The 18,567-nt window shown below is 36.6% G+C and overlaps 1 long non-coding RNA gene across 2 annotated transcripts; it reads right to left on the bottom strand.

Moving 5' to 3' along the window:
• Positions 1–292: 292 nt before the first annotated feature.
• LOC119877083 lies at positions 293–17,865 on the bottom strand. 2 transcript variants are annotated; one of them, XR_005371152.1, is made up of 4 exons: positions 17,261–17,864; positions 15,341–15,384; positions 14,289–14,364; positions 293–871 (listed from the first exon to the last, which is right to left on the bottom strand). It is a non-coding gene; the product is annotated as an uncharacterized LOC119877083 (long non-coding RNA). The 2 variants fall into 2 exon arrangements; XR_005371153.1 differs by lacking the exon at positions 293–871 and adding an exon at positions 7,742–7,890 and having other exon boundaries at positions 17,261–17,865.
• Between the last annotated feature and the right edge of the window lie 702 nt (positions 17,866–18,567).

The following is an 18,567-nucleotide window of genomic DNA, read 5'->3' as shown; positions in this document are numbered from 1 at the left end:
TATCCAAGTGGGCCTGGGCGCCCCGGTGTCCCCGGGGACCCCTACTGCGAATGCCCCAGGATACAGACCCCAGATGGACTCAAAACTCCCTTTCCATGGTAAAACAGGCCAGCTCAAGACCCTGGTGACGGTGGGGAGGCGGCACAGGCTTCGTCATGGGGACAGAACGACGACTGCTGAGCACAAGCACAGCCCCTCTAGCCGACCTGTCACAGGCCAGGCCCGGGGGCTGCCGTGCGGGACCCAATTAGGCCCTGCATGACTCTACTCCAGTCAGAGGAGCAGCCCCAGGGGCCGGGAAGTTCAGGAACATTCCCCAAGACTCCCAACAAGTAGGTGGCCCATCCCACTGGGCTGTGGAGTCAGGGTGTTCACTTTGCAAACAGCAGGTCCAGCACCTCTTCAGGGGTGCCATATTCCTCCAAAACATTTAGGAATTCAAATATGGACAAGGAGTCAATGTGCAGCAAGGCAGGCACCAGTTCTTCTACCTGCTGCTCCAGCAGCTCCCTCCGGCTGGGGGTGGTTGGGCAGATCTGATTCCTTCTCAGGGCTGAGGCCCTTTCAGCCTGAGGTGGGACAGAGGAGACGTGCAGCCTGCACTGTAGCCTCCAGACCACCTGGGAGTTGGAGCGCAGACCAAAGCCCGAGCTCTCAGTGGCTGCGGGGGGCAGGGGGAAGGCAGGAGTGCCCACAGCAGGAACACGGGGCTTGACGCCTGTGGCTCTGTCACTTAGCATCTGACTCTTGGTTGTGGCTCAGGTCATGGCCTCAGCATCCTGGGAACCCGCCCCTGGCAGGCTCTGCGCTTGGGGCCGAGTGTGCTTGAGGAGTCTGTGTCTCCCTCTCCTGCTCCCTGCTCTCTGCCTGTCTGTTAAACAAACAATCCAATAAAATAATCTTAGAGGATAAATTTTCAAAAAAATTTGGATCAATACAAGGACCTAGTGAGAAAGGTGAGTGTCCCAGGTCGCTTGTCAGCTGAGTTTTGGCAGCACCTCCCTGCATTAACGGCTTCACCCTTTGTCAAATCCCAAATCTTAAAACTTCTCTGTCATATTTTTAAAAATATTTTAAAATAAAAGAGAAGCTTTGAAAATACACCAAGATAAGTTTCTTCTCACATCCAACTAAATGTTTTGATATTTTACATGTCTCCTCCCACTACATCTTTATAAAAGCAAGCAACATCGATAATCCTTCATCTCAATTGCAAATTGACTCCCTGTCAAAGCATTTTCAAAAAATACAAGAACTTTCATAGTGGTGACATAGAATATCAAATGTCAAGTTGAATTTGAGCACTATGTGCCTCGTAAGTGGAACTTCACAACAATATTCTAGGCTTGATTATTTATTAAGAGAGCTTAGAATCCCATATAAGGCTAATGTTCTGGTGATTGCCCTACAAGTCATCACTACACTAATGTCCCTTTTTGCTCCAAAGTATGCTTCAATGTGTGTCTGTGTGTGTGTGTGTGTGTGTGTGCGTGCGTGCATGCATATGTGTGTATGTATGTTAATATATAATTTGAAAAATATAGTCAACCCTTAATTTACTCTTCATGATGATGTTAAATTAAGTTAAAATGAAAGGAATGTGGTCTGGTCTTGACTCTTTCAATGTGTTGCTATTTCATAGTTCCTAACACTTTAATTGTACTGAAATGAGCTTCCCACATTACTTAAGAGGGCAAATATTTGGATCCGGATTACCTTAAAATTTTGCAAGATTTATAAAAGATATATAAAGCTTGTTAAAATAATTTGTAAATTATTACATTTCATAAAAATACAAATTCGAAAATAATAAAATAGGCTTGAAACTAGAAAATAGTAAAGAAACTTTTGTCTGCCTTGATACTTATAGTTAGAGAACATCAAGCCTGATATTGCTAGGACTAATAAACAGCTGGATCACCAAGCTGACTATTCCCTTTGAAAGGTTATCCTGACTTTGGAATGGCATGAGTCAGACTCTAAAGGAGAATAAGTGTCTCTGAGGACGTTCAGATATGAGCACCAAGAAGGTAATGAGCCTGGAAATCCTCTGATACACAGAAAAGTAATAAGAATTGGGGAAAATCTTAAATGAAAAAACTATGTGTATCCAACCTGAAACTATTTAAAAAGCTCTCATCTAAAGAGAGTTTATAAAGAGCCTCATTCAGTTTATGAAACAAAAATAGAAATGATGGCAGGGATTTTATGAGAAAGCACATTCTAATCAATCTAAGAAATAACGTTCTAACAGCAATGTTTTACTTTTGGAGTTAGTAGCTTATTATCCCCCAAATCAGATGAAGTTAGTGGAGTTGGCTTTCAGTGAATTTGTGCTCTTGGTGAGATGCTGGACTCAGAGAAGTATTGAGGTTCCTTCCATTTCTAGGGTTTCTTTTTTAAGTACTGATACCACAAAAAGTGTTAATGAATTTCCATGGTTCTCTCTAACTTTCAAATAAAGAACATATCAGGCTACATGATACCTACTTACTTAATATTTTATATGTGCATCTTATTTTTTTTATTAAAGTTACAGACCAGAATATGTCATCTACCTCTATGTATGGAGATATAAAGATACATTCATACACTATATCTATCTACAGACCAGTATATGTCACCTATCTCTATCTATAGATATGGTATGCAGCTATATCTATATCTACATACCTATACCTATATCTATATCTATATCTATATCTCCATACATAGAGATAGATGACATATTCTGGTCTATATCCTTAATGCCAGAAAAGCAGGATTAATTTTTCCTGATACATTTTTTGACTTTGGCAGACAATAAAGAATGACCTTAAAAAACATTAAATTTCTCAAAAAATATAATAGAGAAAATAAAAATGGCTCATTATTCCACTTCCCAGAGATAACCACTATTAATATGTTGGTTCATATTCTTTTCCCTCTTTCTGTTGATAATAGACTAGTCAAAATATATTAGTGTCTTTTCACACACGTGGAATAATACTATTAATACTAAAACTATGTTTTTCAAAGTATTTCTTGCCTTTTCTTCCACATAGATTGATCTTCTTCTTTTGCGTGACTCTGTTGTATTCTATTCAATGAACCTAAGTTTATTTAACTGATATCCCAGTTGAATAAGGGGCTTGTTTTGAAACCTTAACTATTATAAATGATGTTGCATAATATTTATAACAATATTATCTTCACTACAAAGACTAATAAACATCTCTCAAGTACTTAGGAGGTGCCAAACTCTTTCTTACACACTTTATAGACATCATTTCATTTAATTCTCAAAGGATAGTGAAATCTAGACATGCTATGTAACTTGCCTAAGCTCACATATCTAGAAAGTAATGCCATTAGAAACGACAAATACCCCCCATTTGCCTCGACATGGATGGACCTGGAGGGCATTATGCTGAGTGAAATAAGGCAGTCGGTGAAGGACAAATATTATATGGTCTCATTCATTTGGGGAATATAAAAAAATAGTGAAAGGGAATAAAGGGGAAAGGAGAGAAAATGAGTGAGAAATATCAGAGAGGGAGACAGAACATGAGAGACTCCTAACTCCGGAAAGGAACAAGGGGAAGTGGAAGGGGAGGTAGGTGGGGGAGATGGGGTGACAGGGTGATGGGCACTGAGGGGGGCACTTGATGGGAGGAGCACTGGGTGTCATACTATATGTTGGCAAATCGAACTCCAATATATATATATATATATATATATATATATATATATATATATATATATTTAAAAAAGAAAGTAACGAAATGGTAATTACAACTCAGGTCTGTCTGATTCTAGAGCTAAAGCTCAACACTCACTCAGCAAATACTTCTGTGCATACATTTTTGTATGACTTGTGTTAGTACACACATGGTCCATTTATAAACATAGTATCGCTGAGTCAAAGGTTATGCAATATTTGAAACTCAAGATGTATTTTCTCTTTTTTTTAATATATTTTTTCAATTTTTATTTATTTATGATAGTCACAGAGAGAGAGAGAGAGGCAGAGACACAGGCCGAGGGAGAAGCAGGCTCCATGCACCAGGAGCCCGATGTGGGATTCAATCCCGGGTCCCCAGGATCGCGCCCTGGGCCAAAGGCAGGCGCCAAACCGCTGCGCCACCCAGGGATCCCTCAAGATGTATTTTCAAAGTAATTTCCAAAAAGTTTTACCGATTAGCACTATTGCAGAAAATCAGAGCACTACTTTCTCCATACTCTTGCCAGCATTGTGTAGTATTTATCTTCCCCCTCCATATGATATGCAAAATAATTTGTGTTATTAGTGTTGTTTCAATTGTCATTTCTTTAATAATTTACTGTTTTAGTAATAAATGTATATATTTAAATATCATTCTTGTCATCAGCTGTTGCATTATACCTCATATGCCTATCATCTCTGTTTTGAAGACATGGCATAAAATTCTCAAGAAAGTTTCTTTTTTGTGCATTTGTTTATGTGTGTGTGTGCAGTACATTATTCATTCTCTGTGTCACCGCATGTATCCAAATTCCTTGTTTTTCTTTTTTTTTAAAGAATTTTATTTATTTATTCATGAGAGACACACACAGAGACAGAGAGAGAGAGAGGCAGAGACACAGGCAGAGGGAGAAGCAGGCTTCCTCAGGGAGCCTGACCCAGAACTTGATCCCGGGACTCGATCCCGGGACCCCAGGATCACTCCCTGGTCCAAAGGCAGCCGCCCAACCGCTGAGCCACCCAGGGATCCCTCAGTTAAGGTTTCAGGACTTGGGCAAGGTAACTGACTAGAGAGTAGGAACACACTATTTAAAGTTGCTTTTTTTTCTCATAAAAATGATGGCAGTTATGGAAAGAGAGAAGAAAAAGTTTTTGAAAACTAACGTGATATGAGTTAATACATGTATACACACATGCATATGTACGTGTTCTTTAAAAGAGTGAAGAGTTCAAGGGAAAAATAACATTAAAAGAAGAGCTGTTCAAAATTTTTCTTAAATTTTAAAAGTCCTTCAGAAAATCAAAAGTGATTAAAGATTTTGAGGTCAAGAATTCTTAGAAATTAAGAAATCAACTCACCATTTACATTTCTTTTAGAGTCCCTCTATAGGAGCACCTGAGTGGCTCATGGGTGACCATCTGCTTTTGGCTCAGGTCATGATCCTGTGATCCCAGGACCTGGGATCGAGTTCTGGATGGGCCTCCCCATAGGGAGCCTGCTATCCCTCTGCCTGTGTCTCTGCCTCTCTCTCTGTCTCATGAATAAATAAACGAAGTCTTTAAAAAAATAAAAATAAAAAATAAATTCCCTCTATACACTCCAACAAGTGCATATCACATTGCAGAAAAATGCACCGGAGTCCACCAAATGCTACCAAGTCTAGGAAGTAGTCAGGGTTAACATTTATTCCAAGTGGAAAAAACGTGGCACTCAGCTACATCTAATGGCATGAAGATCAACTAAGGCACACAAAAGCACTTGTTTTTTGTAATATATTCAAAGGTACAGCCATTTGCTGTGCTTAGCATTCTCAAGACGATAGTTTTGTCAATGGTAATAAGAGTAAGTATGATTATGTTATAGAATTATCATCAATAAAAACAAAAGTGTCATAAGTGGTGTCCTTAAGGTTGGAACCAATTAGCAGCACCTGTAATCATTCTCCTTAATTATTCTCATTTTCTTAGAGGAGAAGAGAGGAGAACTTAATGTGTATCAGGTTAAGTGTTTCCTCCCTAAAGTTAAATACTCTTTTCTATAATAATCTCTAATGAATGCATGTTTGATATTTTATACTTCTTTTCTTTTGCATGAGCAGACCTACTGACATTTTTCACCTTGTTCAAGCAAAAATGAAAAAGAATGCTAAGTAATTACAATGTGGAAGTAGCCTTTTTCTTTTTCTGAGTGTTACTTGGAAGAATGCATCTTGCTACAAAGCCAGTATTTTTTCTTCAATTAATATAAATAAGAAATGGGACAGATTAAGGGATTGGGTATGTGGTTATCTCTGGTCTGTAATTTGTTTAAAAAGCAACTCCTATTCTTTTCTAACCCGTTCATTTCTCTCCTCTACATAGCTTAAAAAGAAAAAAAGACCACCTACATCCACACAATATCATGTCCCCCAAAGCCCAAACTTAAAAAAAAGGAAGCATCAGTAAAATATTTATTTAACTTTTCTGCTCTAACAGGCAAATGTAACACAAAAGGCAACAAAATCTACATTATGATTTCATGATTATTAATTTGAATATGAATGGAAATGCCGGATTCCAAAGCTCGATTGAACTGCAAAAGTAATATACTGTGCTGTAAGTCATTTTTTTTCCTAATTATATGGTGAAATCATTAAAAAATAATGATTAAGTTCACTCAAAATGACATTGGAAAGCTTGTAGAAATATAAAAGCAGAATCTTTACATATATGTGCGTGTGAATATATATATATATATATTTCATTTTTTTATCATGGTTCATACTGCAAAGATTTTAAGGAGATTGACTTTTATCTTAGAATTCCTATCGATAAGGAGGATAACTACGTAAAAACAAACAAATTGACCAATCTATCAATGGAATACTACAAATTAATTTCATTATTGGTTATGTACACTGTATTATGAACTTGTTTTCTCAATTGCAGAAATGTCTCCTTTACAATGAGCATTGTTTATTTGAGAAAAGAGAGATTAGACAATCTACAGGTAGAAAAAACTGAGTGAGAAAAATTTATTTTATTTTTTATATATCTGATTTATTTATTTATTATTTATTTCAGAGAGAGAGAGAGAGAGCATGAGCGATGGGAGCCATACCACCCTGAACATGCCCAATCTCATCTGATCTTGGAAGCTAAACAGGGTTCGGGCCTGGTTATAGTACTTGGATGGGAGACACATATATCAAAATACCACATTGTAGGGACGCCTGGGTGGGCAGCTGCCTTCGACTCAGGTCATGACCCCGGGATCCCAAGATCGAATCCTGTATTGGGCTCCTGGAGGAGCCTGCTTCTCCCTCTGCCTGGGCTCTCTGCCTCTCTCTCTCTGTGTGTGTCTCTCATGAATGAATAAATAAATCTTAAAAAAAAACAACAAAAAACCCAAATACCACATTATTCATCATCAATCTAAATGATTTTTATTTTTCAATTATACCGCAGTTAACTTAGAAACAAAATGAATGAATGAATGAATGAATGAATGTATATGACAATGCACATAAGTACTATAGTGGGTTGCCCGTATCACACCTTCCTATTAATGCTCTATACAAGAAGATGAAACACAGCTTATAACCTTTAACTCAAGAATTTTTTTTTTTAAATATCTTCTCAGAAACTATAAATACAATATGTCCAAAGTTTTACCAACATAGCTGATTAAAGTTGTATTATGTGTCTGTAGATGTAGGTGAAAATAAATATATATTCTCTCTCTCTCTGAATATACGCATATGCACATGCAGTAAATACTATAAACTATATTATATTAATGAAACCATACAATAATTAAAAATTTCCTATACAAAAGAATTTAATGATATGGAGGATGTTCATATTATTATCAAATGAGAAAAAGAGATCATGGAAGAATGTTCCAAAATAGCCCATTTCTATAAAAATTAAGTTCCATGATGTACATGCCCTTGTCATCAGTGAAGTTAGTAGCGATTCATTAGAAGAGTTTTTAATCCTTTCTTAGAATTATCTGTATTTTCTCAATCAGTCCCTTGCCACATAAGATGATTCAGCCCATATTAATCAGAAATGTGGCTTCAGTGAAGAGAGACACAACTTGCTGTGACAGTGACAGGTACAAAGTAAAGTCAGTAGGATGCTGGTGGCATGAAAAAAGAAGGATCAGTGTAGGGTGGAGTTCCTGAAGGAAGGAAAGCTTCTCACTGTACATAAGATGAAAAACAGGTAGATCACCCATAAAGAATTATGGTGTTTTTTTTTTCCCCCAGCTGGAAAGTTCTTTCCAGGAGCTTCAGTACAGCTTACAGATAAGGAAAACATTTAGTAGCCGAGCAAAGACAAGTAGCAAAGTCCTTGGTTTCTTTTAGGAAAAAGCAAATTCCTATATTAGTATAAAATGTTTGACTTTGTTTTCATTAATCGTCCTTCAAAAACATGGTACACATCTATTAAGCTAGGGCTATTCTTACGTTCAGTAAGAAGGTTGTTTGGCACATGCTAGAGTCATAAATGTTTCCTGGAAACAATTGACCCAGCGTTTAAAGTGTTCGCTGAGGTAATATAATAATGTTGAAATATGAAATTACTTCCTTCTACATTAAGAATGAGCTTCCTCATTTAAAACTCTTTAAAAGACCTTCATCTTGCAATAGCTCTAGTAATAGCCCTTAGTTTGAGCTTTAAGTAGGAAATCCACCTCCAACCTCTGCCTACACTGCCAAAAAAACAAAAACAAACAAACAAACAAATTCGGAAGGCAAAAAGCAACAATTTAGGCTGCCAGCTGCTTTGGGAAGCCCTCTGTAAGCACATTTCAAGTAGAAAAATGGTCATTTTATTTATTTTATTTTAGGATTTTACTTATTTGAGAGAAGAGCATGAGCGGGGGGAGGGGCAGAGAGAGAGAGGAGAGGGAGAAGGAGGACTCCCCACTGAGTGTGACCTGGCACAGGGCTCTATCCAGGACCCTGAGATCATGACCTGAGCAGAGCCAGATGTTTAATCAGCTGAGTCACCCAGGCTCCATAACAATGTCATTTTAAAGAAGCCCTTACATAGCCTAATACTTAATATAAATTGTTTCCTAAGATACAAATGCTAAACCTCCCAGCATTTGATATGTCATCCCACCTGGATTCACCAAGTTTGTGAAAATATACCCATTTTACCCACCCCCTATGCCCCAACCAGCATAAAGGGAGAGAGAGCTTGAGGTCGTGATCTACACTAATCCTCGAGCAGTAGCTGACAAGTTGGGCCACTGGTAAGGGACTTAAAAGAACCCAATTGAAAAGTTGATGACAAGAAGTTCTGATGAAGTATAGGAGTGGTCCCCTTCGAAAGAGCATAAACTATGGATATTCATGTCCCATTTAATCTTCCAGAGAAGGCTGACGCTGCAGAGGGACCTCAATAATCAGACGCACAAAATTACCTATTCTATAGCTATTAGTCTTCATTTTCATTAATCCAAGTGGTTTCTCAATGGGAAAGTTACTAGTAGGCCAGGATAACACAGGGGGCCAGGTTTGACAACATGAAATTCTCTTCACACACACACCAAAAATCCTCTTTACAGTTGATACAGTTATGGCCAACCAGTGTGCTGGCAGAAGACAACACAAAGCCATTCATAGGGCACCTTCTGTCTAACTGGTATGACATTGTTTCTACTTGACTCCTTTTATCACGATGGGAAAATATGTTTTCTTGCAGGAAGAGACATATATGGAATCTTCCTTCTTTGGTCACAATTCTGTCAGCATCATGACCTGTATGTAGGCTTACAAAATCCTTATTTTCTTTGGATCTGACATCTTACCTCAGACAAAGGGAAGTAGTTTGCAACAAAAGAAATGTGTCCATGAGCTCACCCCAAATCCACTGGTCTCAACATCTACAAGTAGCAGATCTGATAGAATGGAATAATCTGCTAAAGACTGCTGTAGCATCTTTCGAGAGACAAAATCTTGTGGATTTGGGATGGCCCACCAGATGTTACAGACCTTACACCATTATCCAACACATGCCATCTCTCCTGCTGTCAAAATGCACAAATCCAGAAACTGAGGAAGGTAGTGAGAGTAGCTTCTTTCAGCAAATAGGTAGAAGTGCCCTAGTTTACACAGAAGAAATGCTTCCCCTAGACAACACAATCTCTGTTAAATTGGAAAGTAAGTATGCCCTCAGGCCATTGTTACTCCTCGAGCTCTTAAACTTACTGGCAGAGAAAGGGACTACAACCATGGTTGAGGTGATTGATGTTATTTAACAATAGGAAATCAGGTTGCTGCCGCACAATGGAAGCAAGAACCATTTCTAGAACCTAGAGGTTTCTCTGGATTGCCTCACTTCTATAAAAGGTCAGGTAACAGAATAATGAAGCAATCCAATCAAGGCAGAGCAATCAAAGGCTTATACCACAAGATCATATCGCCAGATAAAGAATACTATAGCCCAGTCACTGACAGAGCTTGGAATACACATTGAGTGGATGTAGCTAGAAGAATATATAATTGCCATTTAAGGTCATATGAGAGGTTACACAAGTTATGGGACTATGGCAGCTATATTTTATGTTGAGAATTTCTTCTCTCACTTTTCCCCCTAGATTTTACATAAAGCTGGCATACTGAGGTTTGCCAACATTATAGATTTTATGTGGGAATATGACTAAACTGACATCAAGTCATAAGGTTATGGTAGGTGATGGGATTCATGTATCCCTTGTATTAGAGACACCTTTTTTTCATCTGGAAAAGAAAAGATGCCAAGAATAAAGAGGAGTGGAATGCAGCAGGAAATTTTCAATTTTTTCTTGCATATCCACACTCCACTTTCTTTCTCAAACTATGCCCAAGGAGGCTGTCCTGTATGGACTACATCTGTGCACGTCCTTCTCTGGCTTCAGATTGGATCCGGCCAAGGGGAGGGACCAGGAAGAGTTTGGAGGGTGGCAAAAAGTAAAGTCAAGATATCTACTCCCTTGGTTCTTCCTTGGAGAGTAGACATCATCTGTCCCCAAACCAAAGGCCACAGTCTCTGTCAGGTGACCCTCTGCAAAAAGGTTTTTTTATGAGCTCATATAATTGCCTTCTCCCTTTCCGTTTAAGATTTAGGAATAGTGATGACTTAACCGCTGATTACTAGCCCAGTGTACAACCAATTCCTTGTTTTATCTAAACTCTATTGACTCCTGTATAAGTAGTTCTCGTATTATATTTTCCTTGGCTACCTCCTGAAGTGTACATCTGTTTCCTGCTGATACAAATTTTTAGAAATGTAAGTGAGAACCATAGCAGAACCACTTACATGATAAAGCTGATAGTTAAACCACTCTAATAAGCACTTAACCCAACATTTTCTCTATATTCAATTTTACTTTTCAGTTAAACTCCCTAACATGCTTCCCTAAAAGTCTTCAACTTTTTTGGTGTCATATTCTTCAACCAGTTAAAAAATATATGACGATATATCTGTAATATATTATGATTCTCTGTTCATGATTAATAAAGGTATTACAGGAAACCAAAAGTAGAAAACTAAAAGATTAATAAAATAATTCTAATACTCTCTTATTCTACCCCAGTAATGTAACTTATGCATCCTTGAGGTGGATATAGTACATTCTGGAAACCATTGTCAATAAATAAATCATAGCATGCATTTCTTCTTGCTGTCAAAAATGGTTGTTCGTTGACATTGTTGGTTGATTGGCTGTTATACAGATACTACTTCATTTTGGTATTCACCTCACAGTGCTGTACATGGGGTTGACTCTCCTACTGATTATTCTTAATGGTATAATATCAAGAAAAAGGAAAAGTTAATGGATAGGATTTCTTAGGTCAAAAATACGGATTAGGTTCAAGTGGTAGATGTGCATTGTGATCATAACATTGTCACATTTCATGGAAAAAGGTATGTTAATCTTTGTATTTATTCATAGTTATTATAAATTTTATTGCTTAACTTTAACTTAACTGAATTTGAATTTTCTACTACCTTTGGGCAATAATAAAAGCAACCAGGAAATTAATAATGTGCTTCAATAAAGGAAGATTTCATATTAATAGTCAAAAAATAAATTGAATGTTAGCTGAATAGTATAAATGTCATTAAAATTTCAGAAATCCATATACACACACACCTTTTTCCTTTTTAATAAGGACAAACTTAACTCAGTTGTCCTGCTTATCAACTCAGAAACTCAACCATTTAAAATACCCAAGACCTAAGTCAATACTCACTTAGTAAACATTTACCGTCTGTGCCAAATATACATGATAATTCTAATATTTAAAAGTCATAGAAATCAAGATGCTCAACTTTTAGCAAGGTACCTGTCTAAATGAACATAATCTTTCTTAAAATTCATCAGAACTACATGAAATATTGTCAAGTAGACCCTGGCTTTTATATCTAAGCCTTGTTTTTATTTGTTTTGTTTTTTAAAGGGACTTTTGGTTACATCATAAGGTTAAAGGCATATTGTGGATACTTACTCACCTAGACGAGCTACAGATTAAATTAGTGTGAACCTATGTAAAATAACAGTCTCTCGAGTCTGAGGATAAGCAATGCTTTCTTTCTTCTTCTTTACAGTTTCCTCTTAAAATCCTTAACATTCTACCTGTTTATATAATAAGTATATATGCACATATATACACAGATGTATGCTTATGCTTACGCAAAAAAATTGTATAAACACACACGTAGACATGCCAATATATAGACTTTTTGTGGAATATTTAAAATATCTTTAAAAAATAAAAATAAAATATCTATTGATACTAGTATTTTCTTTCGTATTTGATGATTTCATCTTCACCTTTTTATAACTACATATGAAACAGTTTAATTTTCATGAAGTATGCATTGCTAATTTAAATTGTGTACTACATAAACCTATCACAATAGGTTAAATTTATTGATATTGAGATTATGCACTTAAATTTGATTTTCCAGATAACTATGAACCCTTTGAGGTATTTTTTAAAATTTATTTTAACCTGAAGAAAAAAGTAGTTTACTCTGACATAGTTCACTGCCAATGTTTAGGAATAAATCTGTTTTTCTATAGGAATAATTACTAGTAGTCAGTTTAGGAACTGGATCTAAAATCTCTTTATATTAGGGGTTTTGTCATCCAATAGGTAATTCCATTGAAATTTATGGTTGATAGCTCTTTATTCATGCTACTGGGAAGGGACAACTAATTTAATATCTATCATTATATTCTTATATTTTCACAGTTATTTTATATTTACTCTTCTGTATCACTGAACTAATATAAGAGGAGTGTTCTTTTAGAAGTGGCCTTTAAGACTGCTTATTGATAAAATTTTAGTTCATCTTCCATTACAGCATAGCAAAAGCATTTCACTTTTTAGAGATTTCACATTTCACTCATAGACATTGTTTCCTTCAGCTCCGTTTCTTCACTCTGGCCCCGTTTTTCCAATGTACTGTCCTATTTCATGCACTCTCCAATGAGAGATCAGTTGGGTGAAAAGACTGACTCTGGACAGGTAATATGCGTGGCCATATTAACTTGCATTCATCAAGACCCACACCCCTGCATCTCTTCTAAAATTATAGACTCACAACATATCAAGATTGGGAATTCAGTTTTGCCTGAATGCACAAGACTTTGAATAGAGAATTGCTTAGACCCAGAGTATCTCTCTTTGCATTAGCTGTTTACAAAATCAAGTTGAGTTCAGTGTGCAAGTCAATCTTGCAAATCAGCCATGGTCTCACCAATAGTTCATGATAACCTAAAGCGTAAGAATATGTGTCTCAGGAAAAACAGACTAATGGGAGAATAGAAAAGATAGAACAATGCTGTAAAGTTCCTTTTCATAGGAAGTATCACAGGAAAGTAAACAGAATCACATGATAGTAGCAACTTGCTCTAGTCCCTTGCCAACTAACTGACATAATTGGCTCACTCACTGAAGAGCAGTCAGGGATGCTCAGCTTGAGGTGTTGAAGAAGGTACATTATCTCTTTTGTAATGAAGCATCTGGGGCCATTATGTAAAGCCATTCTGCTCATGTAAAAAGGTGTTCCTAAGACTTTAAAGCAAGCTGTATATGGACGTCCAAGGCAGAATTAAAAGTTTAGTTTTCATGATAATCATTTTGTGAACTTCCATTCATATTGGTCATCTCTTAACCATATAGACTAGCAAAAAGGAAGGGAGGAAGATGAAACCAAATTTTGTCAAGTTTAACTGTGCAAGGTTCAGTGTGATACGTTCCTCATAGAGAAGAAGTAAGGAATTCCCTGATCAACAAAAACTTGTTTCCTTAGAGTTTTTCCATTTCCTCCCATTTTTTCCCTCAGCTAATGTAAATTATTGCCATCTTCTTTTAGTCCTATCAGATGCCTTTGACTTATCACCAAGGCCCTTTGTAGCCTTTTTTCCTACCTGCAAATTATCTACTTCATGCAGATTTCATTTTTCAAGTTTGGGACAGTAGTTCATGAAACAATTTCAAATTCTATTCCCATGTGCATTACATGTTGAGCTGTAGATGTTCACATGTAATGGAATGTTTAATTTTCATAAGTGTTGGACATGCGGGAATTGTACCTTCATGTCCATGCTGATTCAATTCCACAAGCATCTATTGACTTCTCTATGCCAGACTCTATTTGGGATACTTGGCCTATATCAGTGAACAAGAGAGAAAAACATTCTTACTCTAGTGCTTCTTACATCTTATAATATACATTCTCTGGTTCTGCTCTGCCCACCAAAAGTTTCCATTTCCTTCCATGTTATTCATTCTTATAAGTACTACTAGAAAGTTTCCAATGAAAACTTGTGCTAATGTCCAATAAAAACAATAAAAAAAGCAAACAACTAGTACTTAAATTGTGTTCATGTGTTATGCACTGTTCTAAATTTGTTACATATATTAAGTCATTTAATCTGCATAACAAGTATACGGGGTGCACACTGTTTATTATCATCATCCATACTATTGAATATATCAGTAGTCATTTCTCCTGAGTAAATACCTAGAAAGTAATTGCTGGATGGTATGGGAAGTATATTTTTAAATTCATAAGAGATTGCAAATTTTCCTCTAAATCACATTCCTATCATCAATGCCTGACAGACCCAGTTGCTCTCAATCTGTGCACTGCTAGATATTGTCATCCATTCTGATTTGGTCCTAAAGATGATATGTAGTAATATCTCATTATAGCCTTTTTTGAAGGATAACAATATTTTATTTAATAGTTTTCTAAACATTTATACCTTGTAACTATTTAAACATAGGGGATAGTACCTACCCTTCCTATCTTGATCTCCATCTGACAAATGTTTGGAGGCGAGCCTGTGCTGAGGCATTGTAGGGCAATAACAGGCAAACAAAACACAACACCCAAGACTGGGACAAAGTAAAAAGTACGACATTTAAGTAATTGGGATAACAGAAGGAGAAGAATGGGAAATGAGCAGATGAAATATTTGAAGACACAATGATTTATTTCCTCAAATCACAGATCCCAGGAGCTCAGAAAACACAAGTGGGATAAATATCAAAAGCACACACCTAGGCAATTCATATTGAAAGTGCAGAAAACAAAAGACAAATAGAAACCTTTAAGGCAGCCAGAGGGGAGGAACCTTACCTGCAAAGGAATGACAATAATTAGAGCCAGCTGGTCATCAGAATCTATGCAAAGAGAAGAGAGAGCAGTCAAACTATGAAAGTATGAAAAAGAAAAAAAACTACCTGTGTAGAATTCTACATCAGATGAAACTGTTCAATTAATGAAATAAGCATTTTCTTAAAAATTAAGAAAAATTTATTGTTTGCAGACTGTACTATAAGGCATTTTGAAAGTTCTTTTAAAGGAGCAAGATAACATGTCAAAACCTTGGATTTACATAAAGAAATAAAGTGTACCGGACAAAAAATGCAAGAAAAGATCTGTTGTTATGAGTAAGGACCAAGAGAAATAGATGGGACATCCTTAGAAACTTCTGAGATAAAAAATAGATTAGAAATGGGAGCATGATTAACTGACACATGGAAATACATAGGTCAGCATCTATACTGTCAACCTAGAGAAGGAATTCCTGCTGTGTTAACAGAGTTTATTTCTTTTTTAAAAAGATGTATTTGTGTGTGTGAGAGAGAGAACGTTAGCAGGCAGTGGGGAGGGGGGCAGTGGAAGGGACTCCTCAAGCAGACTCCGTGCTGAGCGTGGAGCCCGACCCTGGCTTCATATCACACCCCATGAGATGATGACCTGAGGCACCCAGGCAGCCCATGGTGTGTTTCTGTAAAGTCCACTCTAGAATGGTGTCGGGGATTGAAAGTAACTGTTTCCCTGTTACTGCCCTACAATGCCTCAGCACAGGCTCGCCTCCAAACATTTGTCTGATGGGGATCAAGATGGGAAGGGTAGGTACTATCTCCTATGTCTAAATATTTACAAGGTATAAATGTATAGAAAACTATTAAATAAAATATTGTTATCCTTCAAAAAAGCCTATAATGAGATATTACTACATATCATCTTTAGGACCAAATCAGAATGGATGACAATATGTAGCAGTGCACAGATGGAGAGCAACTGGGTCTGTCAGGCATTGATGGTAGGAATGTGATTTATACTTTTGTATCCTTGCGCTTCCGTTTGGGTAATTATTGCTACCCTATGTTCAAGTTTGCTATTTCTTTCCCTGGCTATGTTAAATCAGCTATGAGCACATTGAGTACATTCTCTCTCCTACTGCTCTCTATTAAAATAAATCAAAAAATCTTTTAAAAAATAAAAATAAAATCAGTTGACCAATACCTGTTTATCTAAAACAGTAATAATGATGTTACTAGCTGATATAGCATATAGCCAAGTGAAATGAATGAAAGAATTTTCCTAAGGCTTACGATGGACGAATTGGTAATACTCTATTAAAAGATACCTGTACTCTATGTGAAGTGGTATAGCATCATTTCAAAGTATACTTAGATTAGTTTAAACTGTATGTATGACTAGAAATATCAACACCTCTCTTTCAAGAACTGGTTGACCTAGCAGGCTGAAAATCAGTAAGGATATAGATGAGCTGAACCTGAAATCGGTAGAATATAGAACCCTATGAATCAACTTGATCTAACCGACATTGACAGTAGGTGGCGAATACTCCTAATGAGAGAAAAATACACAGCCTTTGCAAGCTCACTCGGCGGACTCCACAAGATACCATATTCAGAGACACCACAGATCACAGCATAAAAAAATTAAGATAATAAAAAACATACAAGTATGTTTTCAGACCACAATGTAACAAAACTAAAAACCAATGTGTATGAAACCTATATGTGGAAAATTATAAAACTTGGATGAGACAAATTGGATGTAAAAGAATAGGAAATATTCTATTTTTATGGATTCATAGACTCAATACTGGTAAAATACCAATTATTCCCAACTTGATCTATAAGTTCAAAACAAATGCAATGAAAATCTCAAATACTATACATTCCACATTCACAATCTTTTCTATTTATCTACTCCTTTCCAATTGTATAGCTTACTCACTTTGTTTGACGATCTAGTCAGCAGGCAATTAGTGATTGTCTCCTACTAGACGTGCACACCTTGGAAAGGAAACGATGAAATTCATTAGAGGTAGCTCTCCTGAAGGAGGAGGTGGCTACACTTTGCCACCTCTTAGATGCATCATTTATCATACTTTTATGGTCAGGATCACCTGCTCCTTTAGGATCAAGCGGCAGACCTGCCACATTAGTTGTATGCACTGAAGAGGAAAATGAGGAATGCGTGGGCTTCAGGGACTAGCAGAGGCTCCACCGGTTACCTTGGTTTGTCAGCTCTGGTTTCCTTACCCCATCAATTAACCAAGAGTGCCCCAACCAATTTTCATATATTCATTCTAGAGCTGGTTATACAATACGGCAGCCACTAGCCAGATGTGGTTGTTTTAATTTAAATTCATTGAAATAAAATAAAAATTTAGTTCCTCAGTTGCAACAGCCACACTTCCAGGACTCAAGATTCACATGGGGCTAATGGCCACTGCATTGGACAGTGAGAATTTTACAACATATCCATCACAGCAAAGAGTTTTGTAAAACAGTACTGACTAGATTCTCTATACTAACCCAAACAGACTTTTATGATCCTATCCAATTCTCTTATAAATGTCAAGAAAAAAACACCTATTTTTGCTAAGATCCTTAAATCTTTTCTTAACAAAAATGTAATTCTGAAGAAATTTTCAGAGCCTAATACTTATTGCATTAGCCATATTTAATGAAGACTAGGAGTACTGCATTATGTGAGAAGGAAGAGTCTTCATGGAATGAGTACTAAAGGCTCAAATATCAGAATATTTCTGGAGATAGTTCAGTAATTTTATAATGTTACTGTACAGTGTACATTATCTTTCATGTTAGGTTTATCAAGATTAATACAGAAACAAGCATTTTCTTAATTCTGATTTATTTATTAAGTTTTCCTTTAACTAGAATCAGTTGCTGGATAGAAAATTAACTTTTCTTCCCTCCTACCATCATAGCACATCATTCACCTATAACAGTATTTCTCTTATTTAGTGTCATCCCAAAGGTTTTGTGTTATCGTTTGGTGTTGTTTATGTGTTCATCTGGCCCACTAGTTTCTGAACTTTGGGAAAATGCTTTAGGAGAATACCAAAACCTATACCAAGTTTCCCCATAAAGCCTAGTATATAATGCTTTGAAGCTCTTCACCACTTAAACCTTCACTGAAATAATAACTGATCATTAATTTGAAAATATGTGTAACATGGCAATTTCCTGTGAAAATCAGGACTTCTTAGAGTGACAAGAAACACAAGACATGAT

Source organism: Canis lupus, chromosome 16 (genome assembly GCF_011100685.1).
Source record: "Canis lupus familiaris isolate Mischka breed German Shepherd chromosome 16, alternate assembly UU_Cfam_GSD_1.0, whole genome shotgun sequence".
Classification (NCBI taxonomy): Eukaryota; Metazoa; Chordata; class Mammalia; order Carnivora; family Canidae; genus Canis; species Canis lupus.
This window is presented reverse-complemented; position numbering and strand designations above follow the sequence as displayed.